Genomic DNA, 19,046 nt, shown 5'->3' on the forward strand with positions numbered 1-19,046 from the left:
GTCAAGGGTAGCCGCAGCCATGGTCTCCGAGCTGATAGTCCATGCTGCTGCAAATGTCGTCGAACTGTTCGTGCAGATGGTTGTTGTCTTGCAAACGTCCCCATCTATTGATTCAGGGATCGTGACGTGGTTGCACGATCCGTTACAGCCATACGGATGACTTTCATCTCGACTACTAGTGATACGAGGCCATTGGGATCCAGCACGGCGTTCCGTATTACCCTCCAGAACCCAAGGATTCCATATTCTGCTAACAGTCATTGGATCCCGACCAACGCGAGCAGCAATGTCGCGATACGATAAAACGCAATCGCGATAGGCCACAATCCGACCTTTATCAAAGTCGGAAGCGTGACGGTACGCATTTCTCCTCCTTACACGAGGCATCACAACAAAGTTTCCCGTTGGAAAATTTCCTCACGTCAGCACGTTGTAGATGTCGCCACCGGCGCCAACCTTGTGTGAATGCTCTGAAAAGCTAATCATTTGCATATCACAGCATCTTCTTCCTGTCGGTTGAATTTCGCGTCTGTACCACGTCATCTTCGTGGTGTAGCAATTTTCGTGGCCAGTAGTGCATAACCGTCTGGTATGTTACAGGTACAGACGCTGCAGCTGGCCCAGAAGACTTCGCAGGTGCCCAACTCAGCGGTACACCTCCTCGAAAGGACTGGCACTCTTTATGACGACTTCAGCTGTGACCGAGCGTTGCACAATATACAAAACTAGCAAGCACCATAACCCTTGCATGATCTGTCGCAGATAGCAAGAAACCGCTACTGCTCGTATCATCCGAGCGGACTCTCGAAAGGGTGCCTTGGCGCTTCCTTTTCCTCTGCCCTTGAAACCTTCAGTCGTCTACATTTCCAATTTTATTTCATTTGTGCTATCAGTCTCACTTGAGTCCGCAAGTGAAGATCAAATGGATTCCCGTCTTAAGTACAAATTAACGGGTACCGGTGAACGCATACTGGCCACTATTTCGACTGTGCAAGAGGTGGAAGTCTTGCTATACATCGGTCAGGGGTCCTGAAGATGGAGCAATGTAACGATGAAACTAGTTGCACAAATAAAATTAAACTGAAAGTGTAAACTTTTTATTAAAAATGAAACTCCTCCAGCTGCACTTAAGATTTCATACTTATTTGGCTACTAGTTTTGACGTTGCATCAACGCCGTCTTCAGCCCCGTATACTTTGATGATATCAGATTTGTGTGGCTGAGTACCAGAAGTCCACGGTGAGGCCAATACGTGCTCCACATGGACGGCGGGTAGTACTTAAGTACAGCTGGAGGAGTTTCATTTTTAATAAAAATTATACCAGCTGATGTCCCATCATCATCCAATTTAAATATGGATGTACGAAGAGAAAGTATGCAAATTCTGTACACCGATGAACTGTCAACATGACGCGAAAGATTTTTTCGAAATTTTTCTCTGACTGCGAATTCCTTAGCATCTGATGTGTTACGTGTAGATCAACTACCCAAAAAGATTTTGCTACTTACGAACGGTTGATACTGCTCTATTTAATTACAATTCCACTAACAGAATAATTTTTTAAAATCAGGGTATCAACCTACACGGAGGTGACAATATCGTGTATACCTCCAATATCGTGTGAGACCGTCTTTTCCTCGGCGAAGTACGGCAGCCCCACGTGGCATGCACGCAACAGGTCGATGGAAGACCCCTGCAGAAATATTGAGCCATGCTGCCTCTACAGCCGTCCATAATTGCAAAAGTGTTGCCCATGCGTTATTTTCTGCACGAACCGACGTATCGATTACATCCCAATAAATGTCCGATGTTAGGCTGTCTGGTGGCCATATCATTCGCTCGAACTGACCAGCATGTTCTTCAAACCAGTCGCGAACAACTGTGTCCCAGTCACAAGGTGTACCGTTGCTTGGCAACATGAAGTCCACGAATGGCTGCAAAAGATCTCCAAGCAGACGAACATAAACATTCCCAGTCAATGATGGGTTCACCTAGACCAGAGGACCAGTCCATTCCATGTTAACACAGACCACACCATTATGGAGCCACCAGCAGCTTGCACAGTGCCTTGTTGACAATTTGGGTATGCGCCTCACTCGAACCATACCATCAGCTCTTACCAACTGATATCGGGACTCATTTGACCAGGTCACGGTTTTCCGGTCACCTAGGGTCTAACCGATATGATCACGATCCCAGGTGAGGTGGTGCTGTGCTGTTAGCAAAGGCAGTCGTGTAGGTCGTTTTGAGCCATAGTCCATTGACGCCAAATTTCGCCGCATTGTCCTAACGGATACGTTTGTCGCACATCCTACATTGATTTATGTGGCTATTTTACACAGTGCTACTTGTCTGTTAGCACTGACAACTCTACGCAAACGCCGCTGCTCTCGTCATTAAGTGTGAATGCCGTCGGTACTGCGTTGTCCGTGGTGAGAGATAATGTCTGATATTTGATATTCTCGGTACACTCTTGTCACTGTGGATCTCGAAATACTGAATTCCCTAACGATATCCGAAATAAATTGTCCCATGCATCTAGCTCCAAGTAACATCCCACGATCAAAGTGTGTTAGTTCCTTTCGTGCAGTCATAATCACGTCAGAAGCCTTTTCACTGGAATCAGCTGAGTACGAATGACAGCTCTGCCAGTGCACTGCCCTTTTATACCTTGTGTACGCGATGCTACCCCGATCTGTACATATGCATATCGCTATCTCATGATATTTGTCACCTCAGTGTACAACATGTTCATTAAGATATGGGAACTCTATCAAAATAACAAACAACAATAATTAACACGGGAACGTTGAAAGGTCTCTGTTGGATTCCTTTCATGTTAATTTCTTAAATCTGTTGTCATTTAAGGCATAAATTCCACTTTTAAATTTACTGTGGTGTTTCTGACTATCTGGGAGGAGTCTGAGCAGTGGAACGTGTTATTTTTACACATAATCAAGAACGAACTGTCACACTAATACACTTTAAAACACAGTTTATATGTAATTCATGTCACACAGTCTCATACGGAACCTACATCCGCTTTCTTTTATATACTGTATATGATAAGATACTGTCATCCCCATTCCCTTCTGTGTGAAAGGATGAATGAGCAAATATATTTCTAGTTGCGTGCTTGATGGTAGCAGACAAGCCTGTCTGTTAGGGAACAGTAGGACCAACGTCGGAACAGGTAGCTACGCTTTCTAAAAGCAAAGAGGTTTATATTCTTGGTATGGTCCTGTCCGTCCCTTGTCATGTTGGTACAGGAAGCTGCCTCTTTTGTCACTCCCGTTTGTGTCTGTGAGGTACTCTCGGTAGGGGCCCACGCCAGTCTGTCTGTGGCGAGCGTCTGAAGTGGTAAGATCTCCAGCTAAGCGCGTCTTAAGTTCAGCCTAACTGAAAATTTAATCACCTTTATTTCAGGTTTAGATCTAAAATATCTTATGTTATCTTAAATTGCAACGCAGTGTAATTCGAGTGTGAAGTTCAGAATATCTTCCAGTAGTTGCTTTGTCGCTACTTTGGGAGTAAAGTCGAACCACGTGTTGATGATACGTAACTATAACTAAGATCATCAATCTTAAATGCGAATGTGTGTGAGATTATAACGTCTCGTCTTGACAATATTTTTCAATACAGCAACTTTTCTTTACGTTCAACCCACGTGGGGTGTACTTTGTGAGACCAGTACCACGTGCTTATACTACAATTGTTTGAACTATCAGGTTAATAGTAAGACGATAGTAACCAGTTCGAGATTTTTCTTTTGTAAATTGCGTTTCGATTGAATTTATTTTAATCATCAAAATTATTGTGGAGTTACACTCTTTGTGTAAACCAAGTTGACCACGTGAAGCATGTGGTGTAATCATCAAAGTAGCCCTCGGCTATTCTTTTTGAGAAGATTTCACAGACAATTAGTATGAATTTAGTATACCAGTGTGTGATAATTTCATGACAGACAGGATTGCGCTACGACTGTAACTTCGTTGGGTGAAAATTGAATCGGTTGGTTGTGGTTAATTTCGTCTTGCATATGTTTCAACGTTCTTCGTGTGTTATTTTATGAATGTGGTGCTGTATACAGTCTCCCAATCTTGGCTCCATATTTGATGTGTTCTGTAAGATTACAAACTCACATTTTTACAATCCTAAATTAGGCACCAGTTTAGTTACGAATTAAGTTTAATGTGCTGAAATTTTAACGGAATAATGATCAATGTAAAAATAAATGTCCAAATATAAACTGGTTTATATATATATATATATATATATATATATATATATATATATATATATATATAAAAAAATCACCGGTTGTCGTAAGATGACTATTAAAAGATCATAATTAATGTTAGTCTGGTTGGCAATTTGGTAAACTAGACTGGATACCTGGTGAAACAGTTGCTCAATAGTGCAAGGATAACTTCCCCAGATAGCTCACAGCTTTTAACCCGCTTTTATTATCTTGAATATCAGCACCGCTTTCAGAACAACTTAATGCATCAATCTTACAACGTCTTCCCGGCGAAAAAAAAAAAAAACAAAACAGCGACCACAGACCAACGCGAGACAAGTAGATTCGTATTGCTCTCCAAGTTCCAGCAGGTGCGATCCGGACACGTCGCCTCCAGAAAGGTTCCATAGTCCTAGCACATGTGTCAAGTTCCAGAACAAACATCAAAGAAGTATTCACCTACTCGTACGCGGCAAACCTCAGTATCAAAATACTAACCAAAAAATTGGGATGACATTGACGATATCTCGAATAGCGCATTAAAGCGGCATGACTATCCTGCAGAAACGGCCAAATATCAGTGACGCTCTAGCTGCCATCTTGAAACAATATTTAACTTACATTCCCTTGATTTAATTCATTGCGTTTGGTTTTATTGGAACAGAAGTGAATGTGGCGCTACAATGTGTGGAGCAAGTGAAACAAGTATTTTCTGTACCAACAGTCATAACTCTGCAGAAGGCTTAAACGTTAGTCGAAGTTCTTCTGGGTTAAGCGTTTGACATTGAAAGAAAACCAGAGAATCTGCCACACTGATGGCCTGTAGCTGGAGTCGCATCATGTGTTTCTCATTTGTAACCAAATACCAGATCGCACGAGCCTCTGTGGCGAGGAGGCTATGGAACACGGAATGTCACACCACAGGCCATGTTATCTACACACCGTGTTCCTGGTGTGACCCCTCATTATTAGGCGATAAAATTCACATTACGTAGGAGTTCTGGTAAGAGGCAAGTCTGCGTGGACGTAACTGTACTCGTTGAAAAAGTTCTTGAGGTGCAAGAGGGAAGAAGGAGTATACGCTTGTGTAATGGGTGGTGGTCTGGAAAGAGGAGCAGGTTCACCAGTTAGGGCTCCTAACAAACCGTTCTGATGTCGGCGCCACAACTTAACCATCGTGTAGAAATAGAAGGAATCTGCTCTAATAAGTACGTTTACAAGACCAAGGACTCCTTTCTGTGGGTGAAGAGTAAATGTGTCATATCGAACTTTCAAGATAAGACTATCACTCAGGAAACAGCCAAACGCTGCCAGGAACCTGTTCACCATCACCTTCAGCATGGGTAAGATGCTGGATAGATGCAGCACACTAGACGCCAGATGGGAGTTGACAAACTCAAGCCGTTGTACCCTACCCAAAACTCGGAGCAGATTACTACTGACCCTTGTGCGGATCACTTCAGCACGGCGTTTATTGCTAGCAGCTACCATTCTCCGTATGTTGCGTGTGAAGGTAATTCCTAAACATCTGTTGATGTCTGATGACTATAACAGAGCCATATTGCCTTCTGGAATACCCCTGTCAATGTTAAAAGCACCAGACTTCGTCAAATTCATACGACTGCTTACAGTAGTTTCATACTGAGTGGTCCATTCCATCGCCACGCGGATCTCATACCTCTCCTGAGGCAAAAAGACCAGGTCATCTGCATACACTCGGTAAAAAGTGTGTTCCCCCATCGGGAGCTCAGTTAAGCAGCTCCGCAATCCGTATAATAGGGGCTCATCCCTGCCATACCGATCATGGAATAATGATGGGGCTCGCTGCACGTCCATTAATCAGCACCCATGACAAGAATTCGAATGATGATGCATGTCACAGGGAAAGGCCATCCATCGCATCACTTCTGCAAGATAGCCATGGCTCACCCTTTAAGGTGGGGTCGAAATCCACTGACACCAACGCGCCTCGAAAGCAACAGGTTGTTGCTGAGGCGATAATATCACAATAGTCAGTGAGCGCTGTCTGTGTGTTACTGTCTCTACCAAGCCTCGTTTGATCCAAAGATATGTCTCGAGGCAGAATGCACTTGAGACGCTCTGCGGAGTTGGATGAAAATTTTGAAATCGTAATTAAGGATGGTCAAAGGCGTGGATGGCTTGGGAACCAAAATAGTCAGTCCTTTCACAAAGGCAGGAGGAACGATAACGTTAGGGGACATTGCAATCCAACGAGGAGCCATAATGTCGTGAAAGGCGAGATAAAACTCCAGTGGGAAACCATCTGGACCTGGGGATTCGTTTAGTGATCCGTTATGGAGAGCATCGTCAGGGCTATCAGCTGTGACTGCAGCCATAAGAATCTACACAGCAGCATTATCAAGAACAACAGGCAAAGATTGGAGGACTTCATCCATAGTTACAGCATCTTGGTCCACTTCCATATAGAACTGTTCATAGTGGTCCACAAAGGCGCTCGCAGCAACTTTCTCAGTCATCAGGCGGCGACCATCCGGCGTGTCAAAGGCATGTACCAGTCCTCTTCTCCATTGCTGGTTCTATCTGACAATGTGTTACATTGACGGGGGTACGCTATGGAACCGATCTTGACACCTCGCACTTATCATTGCTCCTTCCAAGTGGCGACGGGTAAGCGAAATAATTTGTGCCTTTACCGTTTCAGCCTCTCTATCAAGAGACAGTGCCTGGCCAGAGAGCTTCCGGAGCAGCGGGAAATAAAAGTACAATGTATATCGATGTCATTACATCTTTCGCGATCATATTGTATCACTGTGCGACGCATTGAAGGGTACATCAGAACATGTGTTTTGCAGGAAGTCCATGTCGCCTCTGTTATTTTCCTGCACTCCGGATCTTGGAAATGTGCGACTTTCAACGTCCACGTCCCACGACCGCGCCACACACTCTGCCGTTGAAGAGAGATCGTGTATACGTATGCGATGCGGTCAGAGAAGACCGTAGGCCGCAACCCAGTATCAATCGTCGCAGTTGCGAGACCGTGGGAAACACAGACTCCATCAAGGAGACTCACTGAGTGGCTCGTACGATATCTGTATCCACTTCGATCACCAAGCACGCGCTCCTGCGTCTCAGCGAGATTCAACTCCTGCACCAGTAGTTGTAATTCCGTGTCTTGACTCCAATGGGTAATTGAGCCTTCCGGGCTATCACACATCTGAAGCCTCCACCAAGATTAAAATGCTTGTAGCAGCCCACAAATAAAGCTCGACCTCTTCCGAATATAACTGCGACCGTTTCCGTCGTTTTTCCAAGACAGAGGGAGCATGAACAGTGATGATCCAGACACCATGGCAGGTCACTGCGAGAGCTGGATAACGGCTGAGATGTACCCGCCCATACTGCCGGGTGCGGAACTGGCCAGTCGCTTCACGACTGGAATCCGCCGCACTACTGGACTAGGCCAGCGGGTGCATCAGCTCCCAGGCAAAGACAATTGCACTCTTACCTTAAGTACTAGAAATTAGCAGTAGTAGTAGGTAGAATAGAACACTAACCACACTAACAAAGTAGGGACTGCAGCGACAAAACCAACTTGGCCAGCCCAGTGCAAGGGGCACGCTCACTGTGTTTCGCTCGGTGAGCAGACCACAATAGTAGATTTATACATAAAATGACACAACTGTAATCGCTGCAGAGTAGATTAGATTAGCTTAGAAATAGAATAGATTAATAGAATAGATTTAACCTTGCTCATAGATATGCCAGTTGTAGAAATCTAATGTAATAATGCTGCTAAACTATGTTGTATCACAAGTAGACCAACTAATTATTAAGGTGCTGGGTTGTTTGTATCTCCATATTGTATTGTATTGTGTTAATAAATAATTTTTTTTAAAAAAATAATAATTTTAAAGATATTAAAAAAGGCCAATAAACCACATCTTCAAGCACGAGACCCTCCCTTAAGAGTATCACCATCCCACTACCCCTTTTAGTGCACGGCTTGAAAAAGACATCGTATCCATAAAAGGACGAAAGCTTGTCGCCGAGAACTTCTTGCAGGCTGACAATATTGATGTCGGACGGTTGCAACACTTCGTGGAGCAAGTGAAGTTTGACTAGCGTCCCTATCACGTGTCATTTATGAAGCAAATTCTATATGCCTGCCATGGTAACGTATTCAGAGGGACACTCATTGAGGCAAGAACACCAGCAGTGTCTGTAAGAGCCTCGCCAAATGGCAGTGCGACTCCATCCAAATCCCAGTCGATTAACAGTCATAAGTTTCTGCTGCAGAAACGACAGTTTTTTCAACCTCATATGGATCATCTTCATCATCAGCAGACCAGGCAGTAGTCCATGGGCCCAGACCGTCCAGCGGAGACTTTGTTGCTCCAGCAAGCGATGACGTGGAGTCGGAGGCAGAAGGGCAATGTCCTGATTCCTGTCCATCAATGGCAGGCACTGTATTACGTGAATTCAGTGACTGTTCCGTTCCCGATGGGAGCCGGGCACCTTATTCTGCCATGGGATCATCCATTGGGGAAGGTCTCGGCAGAGAGGATCAGTATCGTCCATGTATTGTGGTAGGCACGCGTCTGACGGAGTAAGGCGACTTATCTTATGCCACTTCGAGCGACGGTCTTTTGCGTTTGTATGCTTCCGTGCTGTGCTTCAGTGTCTGAGGACGTTAGGGGATCCTAACGGGAAGGCACGAAGACGGCAGTAGGTACGACCATAGAGACGACGTCCATTGCTCCCGCTGGAACTTCCTCACCACCCACAAGCACAGGCAGAACAGGAGAGATTACAGGTATAGACGGCGTTCCCTCTTCTGCTCCCAGATGTACAGTTGTAATGAGCAAAGGTACAGCAGCTGGCGCGACAGTGGGCTGGAGTTATTCCAGAGAAATTCTATGTACATCAGCAGAAGCGTCGTTGATGAAGTAAATCAGTGCATCCCAAGGAGGCAATTAGGTGATCCACCACTGCATGCACTCTGAGTGAACATGTCCTAAGCTAAAGCTCGATGACGTCTTCAGCTGGCTGTCATATATTATAATGGCGTATCACCCGCCAGTATATAAATAGGGTGGCATGTGTGTGGTGAATTCAGTACAGACCTGCCTGACTTCATTGAGGATAGAGTATGTAGTGAAGTGAGCCTATATTTGAGCAGTATGGTTTATCTTCCCATGTGGGTGGAGTGCAGAAATCATCTCCGAAGGTCCTTCAAACAGGAGTTAAAAAACACGTGTCGTCTACAGTCCAAGGAGACCATGGCTGGAGTCATTTAGAATTCTGTCACACCCTGCACCGTTAATTAACTTCACGTGTATTAAATTGCTCGCTGTGAGTAGGTGTATGCCAACAAGATCGTTATAGTCAACCATTTTACATAGTACAATTAATCACTGAAGAATATGTGTATGCCAACAGTAGCGACATCTGGCGAACTCGCGACACAAGCATTCTGTGGCTACTGTACGGCAGTCTGTTTTGAACAGTAGAGTTGCTGACAAGATGACTTTTGTGTATACCATTATTTATATGTATTTGACGATCCTGGCACTGATTTTGTGTTTAGCATTTGACGTTGCCACTGTGGCTCCACTATATTAGGACATATTTTTATAAAACAGGTATGCCTCTTCATATTTAAAGCGCACTAATGCGCATGTACTGTATAACAGTAATACTTTTCATTATGGTTTATTTTATTGTTCTAAGCAGTAGGCCATCTGCTAGTGTATTCGTGTTTTTCCCATATTTTCCTGCAGATCTGTGAAGTAAAGGAAACTTAATTGTAACTCCATTTATGAGAAATTGTTCCATTTCATATGCTTTCGGACGTGTATATTCACTCGAAAAACTGACCTTCAGTGTCGATTTACGATAAAAGTAGACCAATATTTTTGGAAACGAAATGCATCGAGCGGAGATGGCCGAAACACACAAAGAACACTCGGCGCGAACTCTGCGGCAGCGTGGGCTGCTATGCTACCGGAGGTAGATTGCCCACTTGTTGACTGACCACTCCGCTATCGGTGCACGCTTCCCAGACCAAGCCAAACTTCTAAATCTCACACTGTCTACATCCTTAGATCGTAATATTGTACTCCACTAAATTAATGCAGCTGCTCGCGATAAGTGGAAAATCCAGGTTCGAGTCCCAGTCTGCCACAGATTTTCATATCTCACTATAGTGTTGTAGATCTATAACTAGTAAAGCTGATGCCATGGAATTCGCAACCAGCGAATAAAATTCGAAATACTTCTTACAGCTGTGGATCGTGAGCAGTGTGTTCTTTCAGGCATGCATCTAACTATGACTCGAAGGGTCGTATCAAGCTTAGACCTCAAGTGGATTGTCAGTTAGGTCAAGAAATGTTGTCAGCACTCGAAATTGCGAGTCATATTAGCGTATATCACTACGATGCCAGCAGAACATTCTTCCTGTATCGTGAGACACACAACTTTTAAGACCTATTTAGTAAAGCGGAACTGACCAGTAGACGTCACGAGATAGGATCCGGCAATATAAAAGGAGCGAGGAATATTTCGTTGTCAGCAGGGGGACGTGAGTCACAAGAAAGCGCAAACACAGGCTTGTAGCTCGCAAGGTTTCATTACACATATCCCCAAAAACGGTTGTACAAAATCTTTTACAAACCGGCCTTCCAATAGCCATCAACAACAAACATAATGAAAAATCTTATACAGTCTTTGTAAGATTATACGGAATGAAACAAGTTAAGTAAAGATCCTTCCTTTTAACTAAATAATAAATAGTCCCAGATAAATATAGATGACAAGCATAAATGCCCATAAATTTAACAGGAATTTACCGGGACTAAATTCCCATTGGTAAAACAAGCAGCAGTACAGAATAATTAATAACAAATTTGAAGCAAAAAAATATATATATACCCACAGGGTATCTTAGTCCAACAGACGGATCATAGAACAACGGAATTCCACCAATTATATAGTGACTTATTCAACTGAGCCCATTCGTGAAATCCCTTTCAAGTATAACAATATTTAAGCAGAAAAGACAGATATCTTAGTAGTTTAAGTTCCCTGCAACAGCGGGCACAGCCCAACGGATGACCCACCCTAAACAGGAGTGACCAAACTACTAGGAACATGGGATGCACCTTGGCGCAGCACGAACACATTAACGAGAGAATTCTACAAATAATTACGAGAGAGAATACTCATGTCAACTACTGGGCCGAGCAGCGACTCTGATAGGATAGAGCCAAGTAACGCCGAGCGTCACCAAGACGTAGCTGGCCGAGCTAAAGCCGTCCGAAATATTTCAATCAAGGCGTCGTCCCCCGTATTGGTCAATCCGGAACTGATTGTGCCCACCACTCGTAGTACACTGAAACATAAAAAAAACCAAACAAACGAAGGACAGACAACCAAACCAAAGGACACAACGCAAACCCTCTTATTTCAGAGTTATGCGCCCCCTCCCCCAGTACCCTTTCAAATTTAATGCCCTTAAGGCATGCAAGACCTCAAATAAATAGCATGGAAAACTATTTACAGCTCATACTTCTTTACTCTTACAGGCAGACCCCAATAACATCTACAAAGTCTGGAGAAGTTAACCGCCTGCGTAATAGAAGACACCACACCAAAGTCACGGCCCCTCCAAACGAAGACCAGAGAATAAATCATTAAATACTCAAGTAATATTGCAAGCACACTGTCTTAACACTAAACATGGCCTGCGCACTATCCTAGAATGATTCATGCGGGCCTTCACGCTACTTACGCATACTGCTCCCGTCACTGAGCAATGTTTTACAATAACAGCACTACTCAACGTATACCGGAACCAAGAGTGAATTCCTTATTCCGCCACGGCGGGGATAATAAGATACAAATCACTGTTTTACGGCTGTGAACACAAATTACGATCACAAACACAACTTCAAAGAAATAGCTGATGCCCACCGTTAGTAGCAGCAAACGACGAGAATCCACATTGCATACATAGGCAGCCAGCATCAGGTAGTACAATATAAACACTTGCTAGTCCACTGGAGGCCATCACTACCAGCCCACTGCCGCCACACTCCTCAAATCATAACACAGCGCCGCTATCAACCAACGCTCCTCCGTAAGGGTCAGTGCAAGACTCCCTAACACAAAATATGCCCAAGCAACGGGCAAGACATCGGGTAGACCGTCCGCCTGCTGCAAGTCTTTCGAGTTGACGCCACTTCGGCGACTTGCGTGTCGATGTAGATGAAATGATGATGATGATAAGGACAACACAACACCCAGTCCCCGAGCGGAGAAAATCTCCGACCCAGCCGGGAATCTAACCCGGGCCGTCAGGTATGACATTCCGTCGTGCTGATCAGTCAGCTACCAGGGGCGGACACTGCTCAAGCAGAGAAGCAGTAACAGCAGGAGGGGTACTCAGGAGAGCTCGGTGACACCGAACGTGAAGTTGTCATTGGAAGTCACCTAAGTAACAAATCCATTAGGGACATACAAACCTTTCGGAAGTTACCAAAATCGGCTGCTGATGATGTTATTGTGAAGTGGAAACGCGGAGGTACAACTGCAGCTAAACCGAGGCCAGCCAGGCCTCGTGTACTGACGGACAAGAACTGCAGAGCATTCGAGCATGAAATCAACGGAAATAATCACACGTGAATTCCCAAGTATTACCATCAGGTGTCCAGCCAACAGTAAGGTGCGGAGGAGGTGGCGTTACAGTATGGGGATGTTTCTCGTGGTTATCGTGTGTATCCCTTACTGTGCTTAACCATAGAACACCTAAGGTGAGTCTATTAATAACCGTATATATTTGTAGCTCCATTTCGTCATTTAGCTAGTCTCCTATCATTATGTTTTGCTCCTATACATGACAAGCATCAAAATTTTCATATTGTCTTTTATATTGCCTAAATTGATTTTTAAGAATATTCATGCATTAACATCAGAGTCTAGTCTCTTAGACTTATTTCACGTTTTTTATGTTTATTTGCTTCATTTTCAGTTCATTATTGAATACACATTTCTGCAATGTAATGCTTCATTGTTGAATTATATCTGTTACTACAAAACGCCTTGTCTGTTAGTCTTACAACATGTCTATGAGACAACTGACAGATAAAGAAATTCTTAAGTACTGCAAGAATCTCAAGATCACAGCAATTTTAATGATGCAGGTACCAAATGGTGAAGATGAATATGGGGAAGACGATAACGTTGTCAGTTAAGAGATGTACATAACTTAGCAGATATTTCGGACCTACAACATACGATGATACCAATAATATTGAAAACACTGAGGGTCTATTTCTTGCAAAAATGGATTTGAACTTTTAATAGAATTCCACCTGAGGAAACAAAAGTATGGAAACATACTCGTAATACAATACAATCTCGAGCAGATACAGTTAAGGTTCCTCCTTTGACAACTATCGAAACAACGACAGACGCATTTTTACTTTACAATCCTTTGGACATTATAAAGAAAATTGTACAGTTTACCAACAACGAAGCTGGAAGGATGGGTAAGGAAAATGATTCTGAGAAGAGTTGGGGAAAATGTGATAGTGTAGAAATAAGAGCTCTCGTTGGTCTTTTGGTAGCAGCTCCTAATCTGAAACGCAATTTGTTCAGTGTACGAGTACAGTGGAACCGCAATTGATCGTCAGAAATTTGAAAACCTATTATTGTTAATGCTGTTCGTTGATGAAGCTACAAGAAGCGTTCCTAGAGAAAAGATAAATTTTCCGCCTTCAGAGACATTTGAGAGGACATAAATCACTATCTCGTCTGTTTGCTGATAATGCTGTGGTGTACGGGAAGGTGTCGTCGTTGACTGACTGTAGGAGGATACAAGATGACTTGGACAGGATTTGTGATTGCTGTAAAGAATGGCAGCTAACTCTAAATATAGATAAATGTAAATTAATGCAGATGAATAGGAAAAAGAATCCCGTAATGTTTGAATACTCCATTAGTAGTGTAGCGCTTGACACAGTCACGTCGATTAAATATATGGGCGTAACATTGCAGAGCGATATGAAGTGGGACAAACATGTAATGGCAATTGTGGGGAAGGCGGATAGTCGCCTTCTTGGGAAGATGTGGTTCATCTGTAAAGGAGACCGCTTATAAAACACTAATGCGACCAATTCTTGAGTACTGCTCGAGCGTTTGGGATCCCTATCAGGTCGGATTGAGGGAGGAAATAGAAGCAATTCAGAGGCGGGCTGCTAGATTTGTTACTGGTAGGTTTGATCATGACGCGAGTGTTATGGAAATGATTCAGGAACTCGGGTGGGAGTCTCTGGAGGAAATGGTGCGTTCTTTTCATGAATCGCTACTGAGGAAATTTAGATAAACAGTATTTGAGGCTGACTGCAGTAAAATTTTACTGCCGCCAACTTATATTTCGCGGAAAGACCACAAAGATAAGATAAGAGAGATTAGGGCTCGTACAGAGGCATATAGGCAGTCATTTTTCCCTCGTTCAGTTTGGTAGTGGAACAGGGAGAGAAGATGCTAGTTGTGGTACGAGGTACCCTCCCCCACGCACCGTATGGTGGACTGCGGAGTATGTATGTAGATGTAGATGTAGAAATATTAACTATCAAACGAAAACTTGCCTTTAGGCAGTTTATGAGGTTAAAGCCTACGAAGAATCAAACAAAAATGTTCTGGAGGTGTGACTCTAAGAATTTCTATCCACTGAAAGGGCTACCATATGTGGGAAAAGAAGGAAACGACAGATGTAATAATGTCGGGTTCAATGTTGTCACTGACCTTGCAACAGAATATTTCGTTAGTTTCTGAAATATCACAATGGATAATTTCTTCACACTCATGGATGTGGTAAGGTTTCTGATACAGCATGGTCGACACTTGTAGGGACAATTTGATAAAAAAACTTTGTATGTAGACAATTTTTCCCAAAGAAAAACTGGGAGGAGCATGGAACAAAATTTGGTTTCATTAGCTATCATGCTCTGTAAGATTTTGAGGTCAGAACAACAACTGTGGAAGCTGTTACTAATTTTTGGTTTAATGTTGCAATCTTATCACAGAAATACATGCATTTATACAGTTTACAATGTGACAATGTTTCACAAGTTCTCAAACGAACGCATCTCGTCCTCATAAAGTGAAATAATCGTAAACACAACAATGGTAAATTTTAACTAGAAATTTCTTTACAAAGTTAGTCTTACGACTACGACATGATGTTGGCCAGTGCTACAATAAATCATCCGATTCTGGTTCAAAGTTCGGTGCTATTTAGGATGACAAGTCTACGGAGGATGGTTAGTTTTGTGACAAGTTGAGCAAAAGATTACCCAAGGTTGCTCGAGTTTACAGTGGACACAAGCTGGTGAACCAACAAGTTTACGCCTCTGCTCGCAGTATTTACCTTAGCTGTCGTCTGCATGGCTGACATTAAGTCTTTGCTGATTTTTTCAGCAGAAACTTTCCCTATGTTTCTCGTGATGCAAGAAAACATGTACTCATCCCTAGTCTTGGAATATGGCGATATGCACGCGCATGGCTGGAGCAGCGTGCGTATTGAAATGCCCTCTCAGTCCTCGCAAGAACAATTAACTAACTGGCTGGTTCGTTTCTCCACAGTTGGAGCTCAACGACGCTTCAGCTCATATCTATCTGCATTTCAACCGCAGTGAACTCAGTGTTCACATAAATTCCTCCTCTGCGTCGTACAGAGCGTTATGCGCCCCGTTCTGCACTTGACGCCAGTGCGGAAAAGAGTCCCCAAAAATTTCGCTCTTTTGTTTCTCATAGCCAAACTGTCTCCCCACCTGGGTTCTTTCGTTTTCCACGTTATGGCTTTTTTGACTAATAGAAGCATTCCTCTTATTTTGTGGAAACTCTCGCTGCCAATTGCAACGGCCCTACCATTGAACTGCACTGGAATCTCGGCACTTTACTCTTTCCTAGTTCGTTTCCGCCAATCAGACGTTTTGTGTCCGCTCCAGACGCCTAAAAGTTACATACGTACATCACATGTGTACCATTCGCTGTTCAAGTGATCAACTGTGTCACTGGTTTTGTTCGTATCCATTTGGAATTCCGAAACGCAGTTTTCTAAAGCTTCTTTCTGTCCTACTTGCTGTCCAATATGCGTCACCTGCCCGGTCGCGGACTCCCGCTGCGTGGCGCCTCCTGTGGTGCGGCCTCCGTTTCTGCCCGCGCTGGCTTTCACACAAAACGTTTCTTCTCGCTGCTTGTTTCACCTTCTGCTTATTGAAATGCATTATATAGGAGCAGTGTGTTAATACCATCGATTGAGTGTCATCCCTTTTGCATTACATACTTATAGGCAAATCTGCTCGTTACCGCCGAAGTAAGTTAGGTGTCATATTCGCCTTCCCATTACGATGTATAAAACTGTTATGTAAGGTACGAAATTGGCCTTCTTTTATTCTGCCATCTTACAACTCTACTGGCATACATTCAAAAAAAGGATAAAGGTGTAGTGCTGCTTTCTAAGAACGTATTGTACATCAAATGTAATTACTGAAGGAGCTTCTAAGCCACATGTAATAAAGTACTAAAATGAGATGAAAGGTGAGATGGACTCATTAGATTAGTCCTGCAAAAGAAAGTTGATGTTCGTGGAGTTGCAGCATATGTGGTATTTACAAATAAAACCCTTATATACCATGTCAAAAAATGAAATCTAAGTGTCAGGTTGTTCTTACTGAACTCAATGAATATTTGGTTTAGAGGACAAAACTGACTTTAATCTTGTGCGTAAATCTCAAGACTCCAGTGCAGTAGTAAACGAAGAAACTCCGGCAAAGAAGTAGTTTTGTTCCATGTGCTAAAACAGAAAGAATGCAGAAAATTGTTTGTAGTAACAGCAGAGGAAGTGTATGACATGAGCATTCAACCTCCATGGTGAAGCGCAAAAATTGCTCTCTGTGAAAAAGAGACACAAAAACAAAACTTTTTCAGGGATAAACTCTATCAATATAAAATAAAAATTTAGGAGAGATATACATGACCTTTTTTTCCAGGATTTATCATTCGGTGAATTTTAGAAAAATAAATACACTCCGTTTTCAGGCCACAAGTGGCCCATCGGGACCTTCCGTCCGCCGTGTCATCTTCAGCTAAGGATGTGGATAGGAGGGGCGCGTGGTTAGCACACCACTCTCCCAGTCGTTACGATGGCTTTCTTTGACCGGAGCCGCTACTATTCAGTCGAGTAGCTCCTCAATTTGCATCACGAGGCTGAGTGCACCCCGAAAAATGGCAACAGTACATGGCGGCCCGGATAGTCACCCATCCAAGTAGTTGCCACGCCCGACAGCGCATAACTTCGGTGATCTAACGGGAACCGGTGTATCGGCTGTGGCAAGGCCGTTGCCCAGAAAAATAAATAAATATTTGTTATTTAACCACATTAACTATTTACATTGATATTAAGAAAATCTTGCTGGAATAGTATTTATTCATATTTTTATTTCTGTTTTTGAGAAAAAATATCACTGTGAAAAAAATCTATGGTTCTCGGAGATTCACCTCAGGTGTGTACCGTGGTAAAATAGCATGAGTTTGTAAAGGTTAAGAAACCTCTAAATGAGGGAAGATGTGAGCCCATTTTACAGCATTGTGTACTTAATGCAGCAGAGGGGCAGTGCTGTGATGATGATTGTACATATCATACGAAAGTGCGCAGTGTCATAAATCAGCATTTGTGAAGCAGTGTTTTGTGGGCAATGAACTGATCTACCCAGTGTTCCAACCTGAACGCAATGAAACAGATTTCGGATGAGGTAGGACGTCGACTTCACAACAGGTACCAGCAAACAACATCATTACCTTCTCCGGTTTTGGGTCTTGAACATGGGTGAAGAATGGGCGGACGCCATATTAATGTCCATCACTACCTGTCTGGACACTTTTGTGTGTGAAATCTTATGGGACTTAACTACCAAGGTCATCAGTCCCTAACATTACACACTACTTAACCTAAATTATCCTGAGGACAATTTCCATGCCCGACGGAGGACTCGAACCTCCGCCGGGATCAGCCGCACAGTCCATGACTGCGGCGCTTCAGACCGCTCGGCTAATCCCGCTCGGCTCTGGACACTTTTGATGAGATAGCACACCTTTAGAACAATGTGAGAAGACACTGCAGTTTTGGAAGAAATGTTTCTACTCAAACTTCGTGCAACTATCTCCATATGATCAATTTGGGGTCTAGGCTTGCCTTATCCACAACAGCAAAACCCCCAATACCACCACCAGTATGGTATATCAAGAAGGAAGACATAGAACGGAACCTAGATGAATGGTGTCGGGTTCTCTTCATCGACTCCATAGGCTATTTTTGACACTGGGTGATCAAAGAAATGCAGCTGTGGCCACATACTAACGCACATTTCAGACATGCATTTCCATGTGTTCCGTAGAGAAGTAGGTCAGTCATTAATTGGGCTGGTATCATGTCAGGATGACGGCCGCATCTCAACACTATCAATGTTCCTTGAGAGCTGTACAGTATCGGGGCAGAATCCAGTTCTGCAGTTAACATATCGGCGATGAGTTTGTCTTTCAAAACTAAAGTACACGAGCACACTGAACCCATCTCGTTAGTTCCTTCCTCCAGCAGGCCATGGCATCTGGTGGCATGAAACCGATCGAACATGACAGAGATCAGTTGCAACTTGCAACAGTCATCACAAAAATGGTCCACACACATTGCATAACAACGTGAGCGACACTGTCAAAGACTGGAACAGGCTTGAGAACTAGTGTCTCGACCACTCTGTGGAA

General features: G+C 43.4%; 1 pseudogene; it reads right to left on the bottom strand.

Annotated features, from left to right (window-relative positions):
* Window positions 1-17,514: 17,514 nt before the first annotated feature.
* On the bottom strand, window positions 17,515-17,632 carry LOC124790332 (annotated as a pseudogene).
* Between the last annotated feature and the right edge of the window lie 1,414 nt (window positions 17,633-19,046).

The sequence above is a fragment of the Schistocerca piceifrons genome, chromosome 3 (genome assembly GCF_021461385.2).
Source record: "Schistocerca piceifrons isolate TAMUIC-IGC-003096 chromosome 3, iqSchPice1.1, whole genome shotgun sequence".
In the NCBI taxonomy this organism is placed as follows: Eukaryota; Metazoa; Arthropoda; class Insecta; order Orthoptera; family Acrididae; genus Schistocerca; species Schistocerca piceifrons.